The sequence below is a fragment of the Lingula anatina genome, chromosome 2 (genome assembly GCF_051362555.1).
Source record: "Lingula anatina isolate TDL-2025a chromosome 2, LinAna3.0, whole genome shotgun sequence".
Lineage (NCBI taxonomy): Eukaryota > Metazoa > Brachiopoda > Lingulata > Lingulida > Lingulidae > Lingula > Lingula anatina.
Window position 1 is genome coordinate 33,609,851 of NC_141768.1, and position 17,263 is coordinate 33,627,113.

Here is a 17,263-nt window from a genome sequence, read left to right on the forward strand (position 1 = left end):
AGGATTTTCTTTTATATTCCGTGAAAAATACACTAAATTTATATAAAATAATATCATGGTTGGCAAAAAAAAAAAAATTGTACACACAGTGCATCCGTGCGTATGCCTAGTTACGCCCATGTAGATTTTTAAAATCTAACGATAGTATGACGGTTGCTGTCACGGGTAGCAAGCAACAGAATTTTCATTTTTTTTTTTTTTTTTGCGTATCTCAAAAAGTTAACAAGAAAATCGAAAGAGCGCGTGTAACAACAAGCAATTCAAAGATGAACGCGTATTTCGAGCAAATCCAATGTGTTGGAAAAGATTCATCTTAGCGCTGATCACAATCAAGAGCGACTATCAAAACAGCTTAAGCGGAACAATAGGCACTGCTTTGCCGATCGCTGTTTATGACAAAGGGGGTATGACGCATCCCTCTTCTATTGTTTCTCGAGTCGGGCTGATGCTGCTGAGGTCCGCCCACCGAGTTTACCCATGCCAACGGCCCTTGACAACGAAGGCGGGGCATAGACCAGGCCACCGGTGCCGATGTGTGCAGCATCAGAATCCTCAGAAAAAAACATATTTTTTGTTCAAAATGTAAAAATTTTCTGTTAAATGTTAGATACACATTTGACCAATAATTAGACATAAAAAACCAAAATTGACGATTTTTAGCTATATTTGGGTACATCCGTCCCTTAACAGTCAACTGATGTTAGCTAGAGAATGCCCTACTCCACCAGCCATAACCACAGATTCAACAACTGTGAATTTCTTTTGTTAGCCTGGCACCTATTATTAGGTCACTACTCCTGTAGCTATTGTTACACTAGTAACAGTAACCGCCTATTAGGTGTTATCAGATGTGTGGTATCCTGGCTAAGTCTTTGTTTATATGAGACAAGCAGCAAATGAGTATACAGCTATCAAGACAGTTTAAATTCAGGAGCATAGTGGAAGGGTACAGAGTGTAGAAAAATCGGATTGAGGAAGGTATGTATTAGTATGTATTACAGTAATGCATTGGATCATTTGGGCATCTAATCAAATTGAAAATGAGATAATTAATTGATCTAATTTGTAGTGTACATTGTAAACATCATATATATATATATATATATATATATATATATATATATATTACATAAACAAGTTATAATTTATAATGAAGAAACAAGGATACATAATGCAATCATTGTTTAGTCTCTTTATTTCTTATAAAACTGTGATCAATTGTTCATATTTCTTTAAATGCAGTTGAATCTAAAAAAAATGACATTTCATTTAACTTTTGGTTTGTGATTTATTAAAAATTATCTATTTAATGTTATCCACAACTGCCTCCAAGGGACCATCATGATATATAACTGAGGAAGACCCATGCTAATAAATAACATACAATTAAGTACCAGTCTCTGTAAGAATCAGAAAAATAACATAGGGGCATTGGAACATGACCCTCCCAGATTTTGTTTTCTTTTAATTTATTGTGAAGAACTATGCTAAAAACTAATAAATTGAGCCCGAAAAGTTGCATATTTAAAATAATTTATTTTTTAGAGCGTTTTATATTTAAGCCTGAAATTTTTCTCCCATATGCTTTTCTATATAAAATGTTCAGGTAACCCCATATTCACTGACAAATAACTCGTATGGCCGACGTAGTTATGTAAGATGGCTATACAAGATGTTTACAGCATATATTCAGGTACCAAAAAATGAAATAAAATTTTTTTCAAAACACAAAATGGTTAAAGTGATAATAACTCTTTGTTTCGGCCAAAAAATGAATTTTCCTGGAGTAAACAACAATTTTCCCATACTTACCAATGGTTAATGAATCCATTTTTACATTCAAAGTTAGTCCCTGGTTTTTTTCTGAAAAGTTTGTTTTTTTGTTAAAATCTCTTAAGAGATTTTAACAGAGTATAGCCATCAATGGAGGTCACGTGGTCTAAAGACAAGCTCAGATATCAGAATAATAGCTATAACTGCCGTTTTTGTGGTAAAACAGAATATATTATATTTCTATGAGTTATTCACAAATGTTTTTATTGTGAAATATAGATCTCATACGAAGAGTTATTATCCCTTTAAACTAGAGGATCAGAGAGGCGATACCGCCTCCAAATATTGTACCACCAGCTGGAGCAAACGCATTCGTATAGACCCCCACATACACAAAATAAGGGACACAGCCACCAGTTTTGTGCTTGACAAGCTGTAAAAATGCAATCAACAAGAATTTTTTAACTATTGCAAAAAATATATATGGTACAATCAAATTTAAGTTCTTCGTAAGGTAGGTCAAGGCTCAATTTCAAGGTCACAGTAAATTGCCAGTATATGACTTCCTATTCAAGTTAAAAAGTAACTATGGACCTATCTCTGTCAAGTTTGAAGTTAAAAGAGAAAGAAATTAGCAGAGTTCAGTTCATGATAAAAAGTAGGTCAAAGGTCAATTTCAAGGTCACACTTAGATTGCCAGTATAGGACTTCCTATTCAACTTCAATAGTAACTATGGACCTATCTCAGCCAGTTTTGGAGATAAAAGGGAAGCAAAATTTGCAAAATTCAGTTCATGGTGAAAAGTAGGTCAAAGGTCAATTTCAAGGTCACATTTAGATTGCCAGTATATGACTTTCTATTCAAGTTCAATAGTAACTATGGACCTATCTCTGCCAGTTTTGGAGATAAAAGGGAAGCAAAATTTGCAAAGTTCAGTTTATGGTGAAAAGTAGGACAAAGGTCAATTTTAATGTCACATTTATAATGCCAGTATATGACTTCCTATTCAAGTTCAATAGTAACTACGGACCTATCTCAGCCAGTTTTGGAGATAAAAAGAAAGCAAAATTTGCAAAATTCAGTTCATGGTGTAAAGTAGGTCAAAGGTCAATTTTAAGGTCACATTTAGATTGCCAGTATATGACTTCCTTTTCAAGTTCAATAGTAACTATAGACTTATCTCAGCCAGTTTTGGAGATAAAAGGGAAGCAAAATTTGCAAAATTCAGTTCATGGTGTAAAGTAGGTCAAAGGTCAATTTTAAGGTCACATTTAGATTGCCAGTATATGACTTCCTTTTCAAGTTCAATAGTAACTATGGACCTATCTCTACCAGTTTTGGAGATAAAAGGGCAGAAAAGTTTGCAAAGTTCAGTTCATGGTGAAAAGTAGGTCAAAGGTCAATTTCAAGGTCACATTTAGATTGCCAGTATATGACTTCCTATTCAAGTTCAATAGTAACTATGGACCTATCTCTGCCAGTTTTGGAGATAAAAGGGAAGCAAAATTTGCAAAGTTCAGTTTATGGTGAAAAGTAGGTCAAAGGTCAATTTTAAGGTCACATTTAGATTGCCAGTATATGACTTCCTATTCAAGTTCAATAGTAACTACGGACCTATCTCAGCCAGTTTTGGAGATAAAAGGAAAGCAAAATTTGCAAAATTCAGTTCATGGTGAAAAGTAGGTCAAAGGTCAATTTTAAGGTCACATTTAGATTGCCAGTATATGACTTCCTATTCAAGTTCAATAGTAACTATGGACCTATCTCTGCCAGTTTTGGAGATAAAAAGGAAGCAAATTTTGCAAAGTTCAGTTTATGGTGAAAAGTAGGTCAAAGGTCAATTTTAAGGTCACATTTAGATTGCCAGTATATGACTTCCTATTCAATTCAATAGTAACTACGGACCTATCTCAGCCAGTTTTGGAGATAAAAGGAAAGCAAAATTTGCAAATTCAGTTCATGGTGAAAAGTAGGTCAAAGGTCAATTTTAATGTCACATATAGATTGCCAGTATATGACTTCCTATTCAAGTTCAATAGTAACTAAGGACCTATCTCTGCCAGTTTTGGAGATAAAAGGAAAGCAAAATTTGCAAAATTCAGTTCATGGTGTAAAGTAGGTCAAAGGTCAATTTTAAGGTCACATTTAGATTGCCAGTATATGACTTCCTATTCAAGTTCAATAGTAACTATGGACCTATCTCTGCCAGTTTTGGAGATAAAAGGGAAGAAAAATTTGCATTTAGTTCAGTTCATGGTGAAAAGTAGGTCAAAGGTCAATTTCAAGGTCATAGTAAGATTGCCAGTATATGACTTCCTATTCAACTTCAATAGTAACTATGGACCTATCTCTGCCAGTTTTGGAGATATAAGGGACTACATGTTATAATTTTGGAGTTACCATAATGTGCCTTAAATTTCGTACAGAAAAAATTAATTAAAATAAAGAAAATGTCACTTTGGTCAAAATTCTTGAAATAGGAGGTGCTCTGAAGTTTTAGAAGTTCAAATTTGATGAAATAATGTCATTTTTGAACACAAGTTGTCTGCTTTGCCAAGCCTTATGTTTTATTTTTCCAGAGTTCAAAATTTATTATTCATTACCGTACTGCACATTTTGCTTTTACCACCAATATGTACTTTTTGATACAGCGTAACTCGAAAACCGTATGGAATACAAAAAAACCAAGACCACTTTCAGTGTTGGGCTTTACATGCTCTACAAAATGCAAAAAAGAATGGGTCTCTAGCATTAACGGTTCCCAAATTAGAGACAGTTTTCAGTTTCGGTATCTTATGGCCGCTACTCCCTAGAAAATGCACCGATTGACCCCAAATTCATAGAGATGAAAGATGACCTGAAGGGTAACACTTTCCAATAATATTATTGGTTAAGTCTGTGTGGTGTCTGAATAACAGGGCAAAAAAAATTTTTTTCGTAAAAAATTTCATTTTTTTGAAAATTTTGGCCCATTTGACCTTGAAGTAGAGGTCAAAGGTCAAATCCAAGGGTATATTTGAAATCTACACATATGACTTTTGGAAAGTCGTCTATAGAAAATTTTCCCATAACTCCTTCCGTAGGGTAGATAATTAGCATTTAATTTTGCCATTTTTAGACAAGGGTGCATTGCAATGAGTGCCACACCCAGACCCCAATACCGACAAAGCCCAAATTTTACGTGGAACGAGTTGAGATTATAGGTGACCTAAATCTATGAGATGGGTACGGGGGCCCTTACCGTCTAGGAGGAGAAGCGGTAACGGTAGCCGTCCGGCGGAGCCGGCGGAGCCGGCAGAACGATCCGGACGGGACCGAAACCATGTGTACCGCCAGCGCTAACGCTGGTGGTACAATTACATTAAAAACAATCAACGCTAAAACTACGCGAAAAAGACCATCTGCGCATGCGCAGTAGCGGTGACTGCTAAACTACGAACTCATTCAGATGTAAATAAATTGAATTAAGGTTATTTATCTCATGAAATGGATATTTTTTGGATAAATGGCACTTGTTTTCTGGATCATTTATTGCTTGAATTGTTTTTATGCTGACTGGTGTGTAGTATTTGTTTCCGCACATCGTTTTTTTTTATATACAACATAACTAATTTTATCCAAGATGGCGGGAGCTCTGATTGCCGTCGGTTTCGTATGTGGAAGGAGAATGCACACAGTTATTTATTTACGGCATGATATGCAATTTTTCATAAATTACCCACAAGAAAGGACTGGTAGAACTTTATGGTCGTAAATAATCGGCACTACTAACTACGGATATCAAGAAAACTACCAGGTACATGTACCACTGTGAAAACCTCGTCTTCTCCCTCACGTGCAGTTGCCGTTAATATCCGATATAATCGACAAATAAGTAAAGCACTGTCAGTTACTATACTCTAAATTACAGTCAGTGTTAACTTTGATACAGGTTTTCTAATAAAGTTTTGATGTTCAACGTGAGTTTGTTTTTTACGGCTATTTACTGCTTGAGTATGGTCTACCTCCAATTTAAAACAGCGCCCTGTAAGGCCCGTCGTGCCCTCTCAGGTACTTGAATGAAGTCGATAACAGAACAGATTGCTTGAATACTTAAAGGACAATGTTCATGTAAAAATCCATTTCTCGAAATTTGAAGATACAGCACTCAATCTATACACTAGAGGTATGTTTTAATCGATCCCCGCCATTTAAAAATTATAAAAACAATCTATTAGTAGAAAAAAAAGCGTTTTAGTAAACCTCACCTCAATATGCAAAAATGAAGCAACAGATCTGGGTCACGTGGTACTGTGACGACAATCACGATAAAGGTCTATGAGACTCAACTGAGCTGCATGGTGCATACTGTACAGACGGAGAAGTTAAGGAAAGTTGTGTTGAACGGAGTTGAGGAATTTTCGTTATGCCTCGGTGTGTTGCCGTGGGATTCAGCAAAATTGCAGCTCTCGTTGACAATCTTTCTTTGTCTGTGACGGTCTTCCGTGACTTACTTACTAACTTCGGTGACAATAGTTGCGATGCTCTAGATCATGGTCACCTCAGGTGGTTTAGATCATATCAAGAGCTGGTAGTCTTTCAGATTAACTGTCATCAGTTGGCAAACTTACTGATTGCTGATGCATTTCAAATGCATTGTAGTTGACCAAAAGCTCGTTTACAACAAACCTGCAATTCCCAAGCCAGCTAGGTAATAACAGGTATGAAACTCGTCTTGGTGGGCTTTCATATTTTTCAATATATCTCATTTATTTCATGGGGTTATTTTATTGGTATTTGTAAATGACGTTAAATATCAATACTTAAACAATTAAGTTCAAACACGGTCGCGAACATTAATAAAAGAAATTGCTCTCAGGGTATCTTGAAGCTTCCGTGGAAGAAAACGTGTTGAGGAAAAACAGGAAAAAGAGCGTTATATTAAAGAAAAAATGGGAACTGCTATAATAAAATGGTTCGTTATCCTAATTCGTTTATGCTTTGAGGATTTGTTTCTGAAGATTATTTCATCTGAAATATTAAATAATTTAAAAGATTGATCATTTTATAACTTGAAACGCAAATTCTGCGTCAGTACGCAATTTTTTTTTTGCAAATTTGTAAGCTTATAACACCGTGCTATAAAGATCTACTCAAGAAAAAAATTTGCTTGGGTAAAATTGAGTACGGAATGAACTGGAGACACTTGGCTTGTCATTAAGTTTACACGAAAATATGTCAGGTAACTTTATACTGTCTTTGAAAGAGTAAAGATTGAAAGATAATTTTAGACAAACTTTGACGGGGGAAATACCTACAAAGAGTAATGGGCTATTTCGCCAACATCTTGTTGAAAATTTTACACTGCAATTCTATTCAAATAAGCTAAGGAACTAATTGCCAAATTAATACTTTCATCACATAACAGGGGGGTAACCAGACCTGCAAAAATTGTACGCACATATTTAAAAAGATTACAAGCACATACAGCAAAATGTAGACTTACGCAAAACATGAACGACAGCGTATATAATCACAGCAAATGTACCTCATATAGTAGCTTAATTTCCATTAATAATAAAATCATCATTTAAGTCAAAAATATTCTTGCGATTTAATAACTATTTTAATTTACCCAGAACGGTATATTTATTTTAAAGGCGGTTAACTGAAATATAGTTTTATGATTTGTTTGTGAAAATTGCCCATGTCACCCTGTTAGTTTGGAGGTCTAAGCTGGATCAAGTCCGTGTTAAAATTCCTATGAAGTTGTGCAGGAAAAATTATTCCTTTCTTTCTCTAGCTCCTCGATAAACCTGGTGTTCAGATTTTATCTAGTACCCCCAGGTCTACGGGAGCTGCGCTTTGTAACTAACACACAGGTAGATTTTTACCTGAGATAACTGGAGTAAAGCTTAGATAGAGAGTGCGTTCGATACAAGCAAGACAAATTGAATGCCATTCAACCCTCTAATTAAGAGGTAAAGGAAGTTCCAGTTAGATGGATGATTAAGATAGGACTTGTCAAGGTAACGGGGATTGTTTACCTCAGTTTAATAAAAGTATGCAAGACGGAGTGTCAGCGGTTTAATAAAATAAATTAAATTTCACAAACAACATGGACCTCATATGCAATAATCAACATTTCCCTTAACTCATTCAAATGCAGTGTTTTATACAACTTGGGATAACCATAATGAAATGCTTGTTAAAGAAATAACTAGACGGGAAATGGTTTTACACAGCTTCACGAGGATTTAGACCCCTCGGGTAAGAGATTTGAATGAGTATAAACTTTTATCAGAAGCCAGAGAAGTCATCTTACAGGTAGACAATGCAGCTCAGTTTGACAGCTAAGCACGCTCTGTTCTCCAGTGGCTCAATTGTCGTCATTGGACCACGTGACCACGTAGCTCATTAACTCCCAGGCCGAGCAAATAGGACGTTTTTTAAAGCCAAAAATTTACAAAATGAGCTTTTAATTTGTGTATTTGGATTAAGATATCGTTAGTTGGGCATGTTTTCTGAAGAATATGTTCCGTCCAGGCCATTCTGAAGGCATGAAGCAAACCCTTTAATATATACAGTAGAAATTGGTACTCATACAAGTTGAAGAGACTTCTAGTTCTTCACAACCAGGATTCTAAATAAAAAAAAATTGTAAAATAAAATAGACATGTAAAAGATATCTGTCAATAATAATAATAATATTCTTAGATGGTGCCTTACGTGCTACCTCAAGGCACCTTACAATAATATAACTAAAATCATAAAAAAATCACTACAATATTTAATTCTGAAACAATTGGAAACCATTTAAAATTAACACTACTAAAAACATTATATATATATATACCTAAGAGATATAGACAGATTTAAAAATGTGAGTTTTAAGAAGGGATTTAAAACTGTCAAAGTCGTCTGCTTTTCTAATAAAATTTGGTAAGGCGATCCATAATTTGGAGGCATAGATTATAAAAGCCCGATCTCCATAACTTTTGAGGCACCCCTTCTCTAAAATAGACTGTTCTAAAATAAGGTCATTCTCAGTATTAAAATGTGTGGACCACCTTGGTCAGTTAAAACAGATAGGATCAGATAAATATAATGGTCCTTGTGTATGTATCGCCTTAAAAATAATACAAATACAAGCAGCCAGTTTTATCCTTTCAGAATGGGAGTGATATGGTCTGTGCTATTGCACTTTATTTGACAAACCAGTCTTGCAGCTCAGTTTTTCTCGGAAAGATATAGCAGTACATTAGATTTTCAGTCACAAAAAATACTAAATGAGAAAACAAGTTAGCATTACTGTATAAGCCTTGATAATCATGGTATTTGTATTAAAGACTCACCTAATCAAGTCCTGCTTAGAATAATGCTCCCACAGTTTTGATATCATAAAGTCTGTGTTATCCATAAATTTTTCTCATATTTCTTTACTGAAAACTAGCAGGTGACCTAACTTTACTCTTTACATTAAAAATTGTAAATAGTAACTTAAATAGGGGAAATTATCATAATGATACTTTCTACCTGATTGTAACATGCCAAATTAGTCCTCAGTGCTGAGGCAGATGTTGGACTCGTCAAAATGTATGATCATGCATGATTCTCGGGACAAAATGCATCAAATACTATCATGTTGAGGCACCCTTAACATTGATAACTGCTTTGCTTTGATATCACAACTTCTAACAGTGTAGCTGGTTACCAATGGACTTTACCTACAAACATATTCTTACAAATAAGTTGTATACCAAAAGAAAATTAGCAAAATTAATAAATTATGAACATCTTAGGGCAAGGAGCATGAGGGAAAATATATTATATTGGTATTTTAAGTTTGTGACAAAAATGCTGAACACCATAATAAACATTCATATAATTTACTACTATGTAGAGAAGATGCCTCATTTTCTTTCAAATAAGAAAGACTAAAAACATGTTTTAATTCACTGTGACTTGTTTAAAATATATTCATATACAATTAAAAGAATCAAATAACAAGGCAGCAAAGCTGTCAAATGTACAGACAAAATAACAGAAAAAAGGATGCAAAAGAGGTCATTTTGCCAATTTTGATGCAATAATAAACAAGCCCGTGGAACTTCGAAGTCACACTTTGAAAATGCCAATATGTGAAACCGTTTAACTGGCAGTAAGAATTACCAAACAGACTGCATTGCCTACTGAAGCTGTATTTTAGTCCCATGTTTCTTTCCTGTAAGTTTGAGAACAGTAAGTGACATGGTTTTTCTTAAATGGTCATCATGGGAGCAGTGCCCAAAATAGTTTTTTTTTTTAATTTTGATGCAATATTACATAATGTTTAACAGCATAATGACCATCAATTTTAATAATAAAATATTAGTATCATGGATATTCAGAAAATGTGACTAGCAAAGGTCTTCAGGCCCATGGAACTTCAAAGTCACAACTTGAAAATGCCAAAATGTAAACAAAGACAGCACTGTTCTGAAATGTTTTTTTTTTTTTTTCATTTTTAACAATTTTTTAACATAAAACAAAATAAACAGTTTACTGCAATTTTTATATGATCAACTAAGAAAATTGATGAGATGGGAAAAATATCAATAGAATAGTGTTAAATGTCCAATTTCCTCCATTCTGAGATTCTGAACAAAGTGAATGATTGAATCTCACAAACTGCAATGATATGAGTTTATTTCCATTTTTGACACTTTATTACACAATACACGATAACAAGTTTATCATCATTTTTACATAATCAACTTACAATGTTGTAAAGATGCAGGAAATGTCAAACAAACACTTTTATGTATCTTATTAGTAAAACAATAAGACTGTTAACATGCCTAAGAATTTAATCTGAGGAAATGTGAAAAAACAGCATAACTTCTAAAATAATGGCCCGATTATGCTGATTTTGAACTCAACCTGCGTTTTAGTAAGATTGACCACTCCTGTGAGTTTAATGACAATTGGCCTATCTGTTTTTCTTATATTGTGTTTACAGTGTTGCATATATGCTGAAAAATGAAAAAACAGCATAACTACTAAAATAGTGGCCCGATCATGCCGATTTTCGAACTTGACCTGCGTTTTAGTAAGATAGGCTCTGTTCTCACAACTTTTAGATCGATCTATCACCGCGGGGAGTCTCACTAGATTACTGTCAGATAATCCCCCTTAAGTGTCCGTCCCCGCCTACTACAAGCTTTAAGGGGTAATTAACTTTCGTGTCCGCCCGGCTGACAGCTATTTAGCGTGAACCCCCAGGGAGTTAGGTCGATCCAATGTAGGTCGATCTAATCTATGAGAATGGGGTGATAGATTACTCCTGTGAGTTTCATGACAACAGGCCTATCGGTTTTCCTTGAATTGTGTTTACAGTGTTGCATATATGCTGAAAAGTGAAAAAAAAGCATAACTTCTACAATAATGGCCCGATCATGCTGATTTTCGAACTTGACCTGCGTTTTATGAATATTCATCAGCTCTGTAAATATAAAGCCCAAAAGTAAAACTGCCTTCCACTTATCGTGTTTACAATGAATGTGCACGGCATCGGCGACGGCAATGACGGCGACGACAGACGCAGGTGATGGCAATATGTACAGACACATCTATATATATATTTACTGTACTGTTTGAGAACAGTAAGTGACATGGTTTTTCTTAAATGGTCATCATGGGAGCAGTGCCCAAAATAGGTTTTTTTCAAATTTTGATGCAATATTACATAATGTTTAACAGCATAATGACCATCAATTTTTAATAATAAAATATTAGTATCATGGATATTCAGAAAATGTGACTAGCAAAGGTCTTCAGGCCCATGGAACTTCAAAGTCACACCTTGATAATGCCAAAATGTAAACAAGACAGCACTGTTCTGAAATGTTTTTTTTTTTTTCATTTTTAACAATTTTTAACATAAAACAAAATTAACAGTTTACTGCCATTTTTATATGATCAACTAAGAAAATTGATGAGATGGGAAAAATATCAATAAAGCAGTGTTAAATGTCCAATTTCTTCCATTCTGAGATTCTGAACATAGTGAATGATTGAATCTGACAAACTGCAATGATATGAGTTTATTTCCATTTTTGACACTTTATTACACAATACACGATAACAAGTTTACCATCATTTTTACAAAATCAACTAACAATGTTGTAAAGATGCAGGAAATGTCAAACAAAAACTTTTACGTATCTTATTAGTTTAATAATGAGACTGTTAACATGCCTAAGAATTGAATCTGAGGAAATGTGAAAAATATGCTGAAAAGTGAAAAAACAGCATAACTTCTACAATAATGGCCCGATCATGCTGATTTTCGAACTTGACCTGCGTTTTATGAATATTCATCAGCTCTGTAAATATAAAGCCAAAAAGTAAAACTGCCTTCCACTTATCGTGTTTACAAGGAAAGTGCACGGCGACGGCATCGGCATCGCCATCGGCATCGGCATCGGCATCGGCGACGACAGACGCAGGTGATGGCAATATGTACAGACACATCTGTGTCTGTACATAAAAATGTTAACTAATCTGGGGTGGGCACTGCTAAATCCACGCAGATTATAGATAGTAGTTTATGAATAAGGGAATTTTTTTCCTGGACAGTGGTAGAAAGTCCACAAGAGATTGAAACTGAAGCTGAGACTGGTAGGAGATATTTCTCAACTATTGGATGTCAACCAAAAGAATACCACCACATTGCTGTTATTGTATGACCTTGAAAGATTAACACCCATTGTCCCATTGTGAAAATTCATCATTTTAAAGTTTTTTTAAAGATCACAAAAATATTTACCTGTGTGCTTTTGACTAAATCAAGTTATTTAGCAGGACACAAGTACAAAATTTGTATTTTAATCCATTTTTAAAGCAGAAATAGCGAAAAATGGAAAATTTGGTTGACGCCATCTTGAATTATGAATTAAAAAATTTGCATTTTTTTTTTTAATGTTTGAAAAAAGATTTTTATATAATATTAACTCAAAACATTTACTTATAATGTATGACAATATTAGGTGGGTTTGGCCAGTCTATGAAAAATGTATTTAAAAATGCCAAAATTTGGGCATTTTAGCTAAAATTTGAAATTTTGGAAATCTGCCATTTTTAGAGTTGTTTTTCTAAATTTTTAGGACTGTTTAAAATATTAAGTAATATGCATTTGACTAAATCAAGATATAATATTTAGCAGGATACTAAAATGAAATGTGTGTTTTATCCATGCTTGTTTAGTTTAAAGCAGAAATAGGGACATTTTGCCATTTGATTGCCGCCATCTTGGATTAAGAATTTTAAAATTTGAATAATTTTTTGAAAAATGTGTTTGAAAAAAAAAATTATTTTTGATTAAAACAGTTCAGTATATGTACTTTCTTATGTAATGTATGTCAATAATAGATGGCTTTGGCCAGTCTATGAAAAGTGTATTTGAAAATGGCAAATTTGGGCATTTTAGCAAAATTTTGAATTTTTGAAAATTCCCCATTTTCAAAGTTATTTTTTTAATTTTTAAAGGCCAGCAAAAAATAATATTTTTTATGTTTTTCAATTAATCAAGATTTGGGATTTAGCAACATACAAATATAAAATATTTGTTTAACCATGATTGTTATTTTTAATATACACAAATATGCAAAATGTGCAATTTGGTTGCCGCCATCTTGGATTAAGAATTTTAAAAATTGAATAATTTTTTGAAAAATGCGTTTGAAAATATTTTTTTTTTGATTATAAAAGGACAGTACATGTACTTTCTTATGTAATGTATGGTGATAATAGATGGCTTTGGCCAGTCTATGAAAAATGTATTTGAAATTTGCAAATTTGGGCATTTTAGCAAAAATTGGAATTTTTGAAAATTCCCCATTTTCAAAGTTATTTTTCTAATTTTTAAAGGCCACCAAAAACATTTATTTATATGTTTTTAGTTCAAATAGGATATGATATTTAACAATGTCTGAAAATGAAAAATGTTTATTTATCCACATTTATGGTTTTTTTAGCTCAAATATAGCTGAAATTGAAATTTTACAATCTGGATTCCGCCATCTTGGGTGAAAATTTTTAAGTGCTGTTACCATGGCAACCGAGGGTGATTCAAACAAACCAATATCCATTATGTTGGTTTGGGGCTATAATGAACAAATACACCAATTTTCATCAAAATCTGAGAGGGTCATGTGCCACCCTATTCTGAACCTTACAGAGACTGCTACTTAACATGTTAGAGGGGCTGTCTGGGCAAATTTCATTACCTCACACGTTCTTCAGCATCGTTTATTTGCCAAGTTTTCTTTCCCTTTAATTTCTTTTCAACCCTTAATGTGAGGTAAACACCATAGTTTGTTTAAAAATATTTTTTGCTAACCTATACATAATGGAAATGAAATGTGCATTGTGAAAATCTGACCATTTTGCTTACACAAAAGCTATAAATTTTAACTTGGGGATTGCTTTTTTGTGGTTTGGACTGATGATTTAGGTCAAGCAAATACTGGTGAGAACTTGGGAATTACTGTTTACCCTCGGAAATGAGTTTTCTTATAGTTTTTGGGACTTTTTTGGCCCTGGCAGCTCTGTAATGGCCCAATCATTGCATATTTAACCAGAGTAGAGTTTTCTCCACTGCGAATGTCTGTATTTTAAAATTAATTTCTGATTGTTCCTGTGGACTTGGTCCTATGAAATATGTTCATGTTCTTTATATTTTTTTTTACAAATTATCCAGCTTTAATACCTTGTCTTTGAAAAAAAAATTCAGTTAACTAATAAAGGCTATGAATTGCTCAAAATAGAATTGGTGCAATGATTATTATTGATCTCATTAGAAAATTTTTCCTTCATCATTTTGCATTTTTGTAGACATGTACAATTAAAGACAGTCTCAGTGGGTTAGATTAATGCATAGAAGCAGGTTCTATGTAAAACTTTGATCAGATTTGTATTTTGTGAGATTGTTTATTATTATATTAATAAGTCTGAGTCACAAAAGTCCTGTTAAGACAACTAGAATAAAGAATTAGAAAACGAAAACTATTTATCATGATTTCGGAGCACAGCCAGCAGTACTTCCGGCTCAAGGTCACGACCTCGATTTTCCCACGCTTACGACCAATCACAGCAGGCTTCAGTCAGAATGAGACAGACGTCATGACTACACAGCGAAACTTGTCAGACATGTAAGTGCCGCCTGTCCATCTTTTCGGTACATGTACCGATCAAAAACAGAAAACGTAAAGCCCAAAACGCTCTTATACACGTAACCAACTTTGTATGAGCACAAATATTGTCATTTATTGTGAACAGGATAATATGATAATCAGATACACTTGAGACCTGTGAAGCGCATACTCACGTGTCGAGGAGTAGTTTCGCCATTGCCTCGTATGTTAGTTCTAACTCAGCTTTAAGTGTCCTCCACCACCCCACCTCCCTCCCAACATACACAGTCTGAGTGCTTCTTCGTCTGTCTCTAATTTTCTTTCGTATCTTTCGAACTGGAGTGGCTATTTTCTTTTGTCCCCTTTTGTCGCTCTCCTCTGCAGACTTGACGCGCGTCTGAGCCACGTTTGCTGTTTTGGCGCCAAATAGTAACATCCGGGTCTCAGCCGTAGTACTTCATTCATAGTAAACCGCGAGACTTAGCGAGAAATTGCGCGTTCTGAAGCCGTACTGTGAGGTGGTAGCTGAGTATTTAAGACGAGTCGTCTTTTATTATTTAATGGAACTTAAAAACGGTATTAGGTAGCTTCATTTTCTGAACGGTTTTGGATAGGATATACCTTGGTCATGATGGGAAAATTGGTGAGATTTCCAGGAAAATTCATTTTCGTGCTATTTTAAGGGTTTAACGCGCTGAGACTGTCTTTAATTGAAATTCACAATGTCTATCTTTCAGAATACATCCGCAAATGGTTCAACACAACTCAGACGGAGGTTAAGAAGGCCATCACAGTAAAGTTGAACAATGTGCAAAAGACTTTTGTCTGAACTTCTTCAATTATTAAGTGACTAAAGCAGTATGTTGACAATGGACACGGTCTGGCCAAGGGAGGTTTTAGCCACTCATTCTGGCAGGAGTTCGAACTCACACAAGAAAAAGACAGTGACGCCACAGCTTGACAAGACATATTGGATACTTGTGATAACTTATAGAACTTATAATTAAAAAGCAGTAGCAACACCATTAAATTTGCAAAAATCTATAAAACAATTCTCTAGTAAGCGGGTTGCATACCATACTGTGGAATACGTACATACATTTATACATATTGAATAAAGAATGTAAACATGATATTCTCTTTTGTTTTGAGGGACCAGTGCCTATTACCAATTTTGCCAAAGATCCAACAATATATAAAAAGCTGTAAAAATATTCAAAGCAGTTAATATGAATTTCTATAGGTTCCTATAAGATTTCCTATAGGATCCTATAAGAATTCCTATAGGATTTCCTATAGGATCCTATAAGATTTCCTATAGGATCCTATAAGATTTCCTATAGGATCCTATAGGAAAAAGGGACAATTTCCTATAGGAATTCCTATAGGATTCTATAGGATATCCTATAGGAAATCTTATAGGATCCTATAGGAAATCTTATAGGAAATCCTATAGGAAATTTTCGTAAGGGAAACTGATCTAAATATCAAATGCCATTTCTCTTCGTCTAAAATTTCCCCAATATCTATGTGCCATTTGTTTATTGCTTTTCTAGGGATTTTTTTAAGTTCTTGGATGTAATTTTAGTTAAAATATCTGGACGGCTTTGGAACACTCCTGCAATTTAAACTACCGATCTTTATATAACTCACAGTTACTTTTTAGACAAGTATCAAAAACTACTTTAAAGGAGAAGAGGTGCTGTCAACATACATTAAGGGGATAACGACAGCTTATATAGAAGTGTCCGTTGTTTGTCCATATACTACTGTATATATATATCCATATTTGTGTGTTTCTCTTGCCTTCTACTAATAATTACATGTGTATCTTTTTTTGGGCTTTCATGCACATACGTACTTGCACACATACTCTCATTCACATCTAGAAATATAGCATAATATAACATGAAGGTCACAATGAATGCTTTTGTTAAGATAAGGTGAACAGTTGCTGTTTTCTTCACCATTTGCAACTAGTATAGAATAGAGATGTGGTCATCTCCGTTGTGTGGAGTTCCTTTATTTTTCATTCACCTAGGCACTGACTATAAGAGCCCACTACTAGTGCTATAACTTAATCGGTGTCTAATATGTGATTGTCAAAAACCAGTTTGTCACACCAGTGCCGCAGGCCTATTGGTTCCTTGAAATGTGTTATCAGTGTTGCATATATGCTGATAAAAAAGAAAACCTAGGGGCAACACTGGGTATATCTCTGCTAGTTCTGAAGATATGAGGGACAAGAAAATATGCAAAGTTCAGTTCATGGTGAAAAAGTAGGTCAAAGGTCAATTTCAAGGTCACAGTATATTACTTCTTATTCAAGTTCAAT

The 17,263-nt window shown here is 34.3% G+C and overlaps 1 protein-coding gene and 1 long non-coding RNA gene across 2 annotated transcripts in view; one reads left to right on the forward strand and one right to left on the reverse strand.

Annotated features, from left to right (window-relative positions):
- Positions 1-17,263, reverse strand: part of LOC106162098 (uncharacterized) — a 189,048-nt gene that overhangs the window by 30,453 nt on the left and 141,332 nt on the right. The gene's annotated exons all lie outside the window — the stretch shown is intronic.
- Positions 278-16,061, forward strand: LOC147763625 (uncharacterized). The gene is made up of 2 exons (XR_015333297.1): positions 278-978; positions 15,666-16,061. It is a non-coding gene; the product is annotated as an uncharacterized LOC147763625 (long non-coding RNA).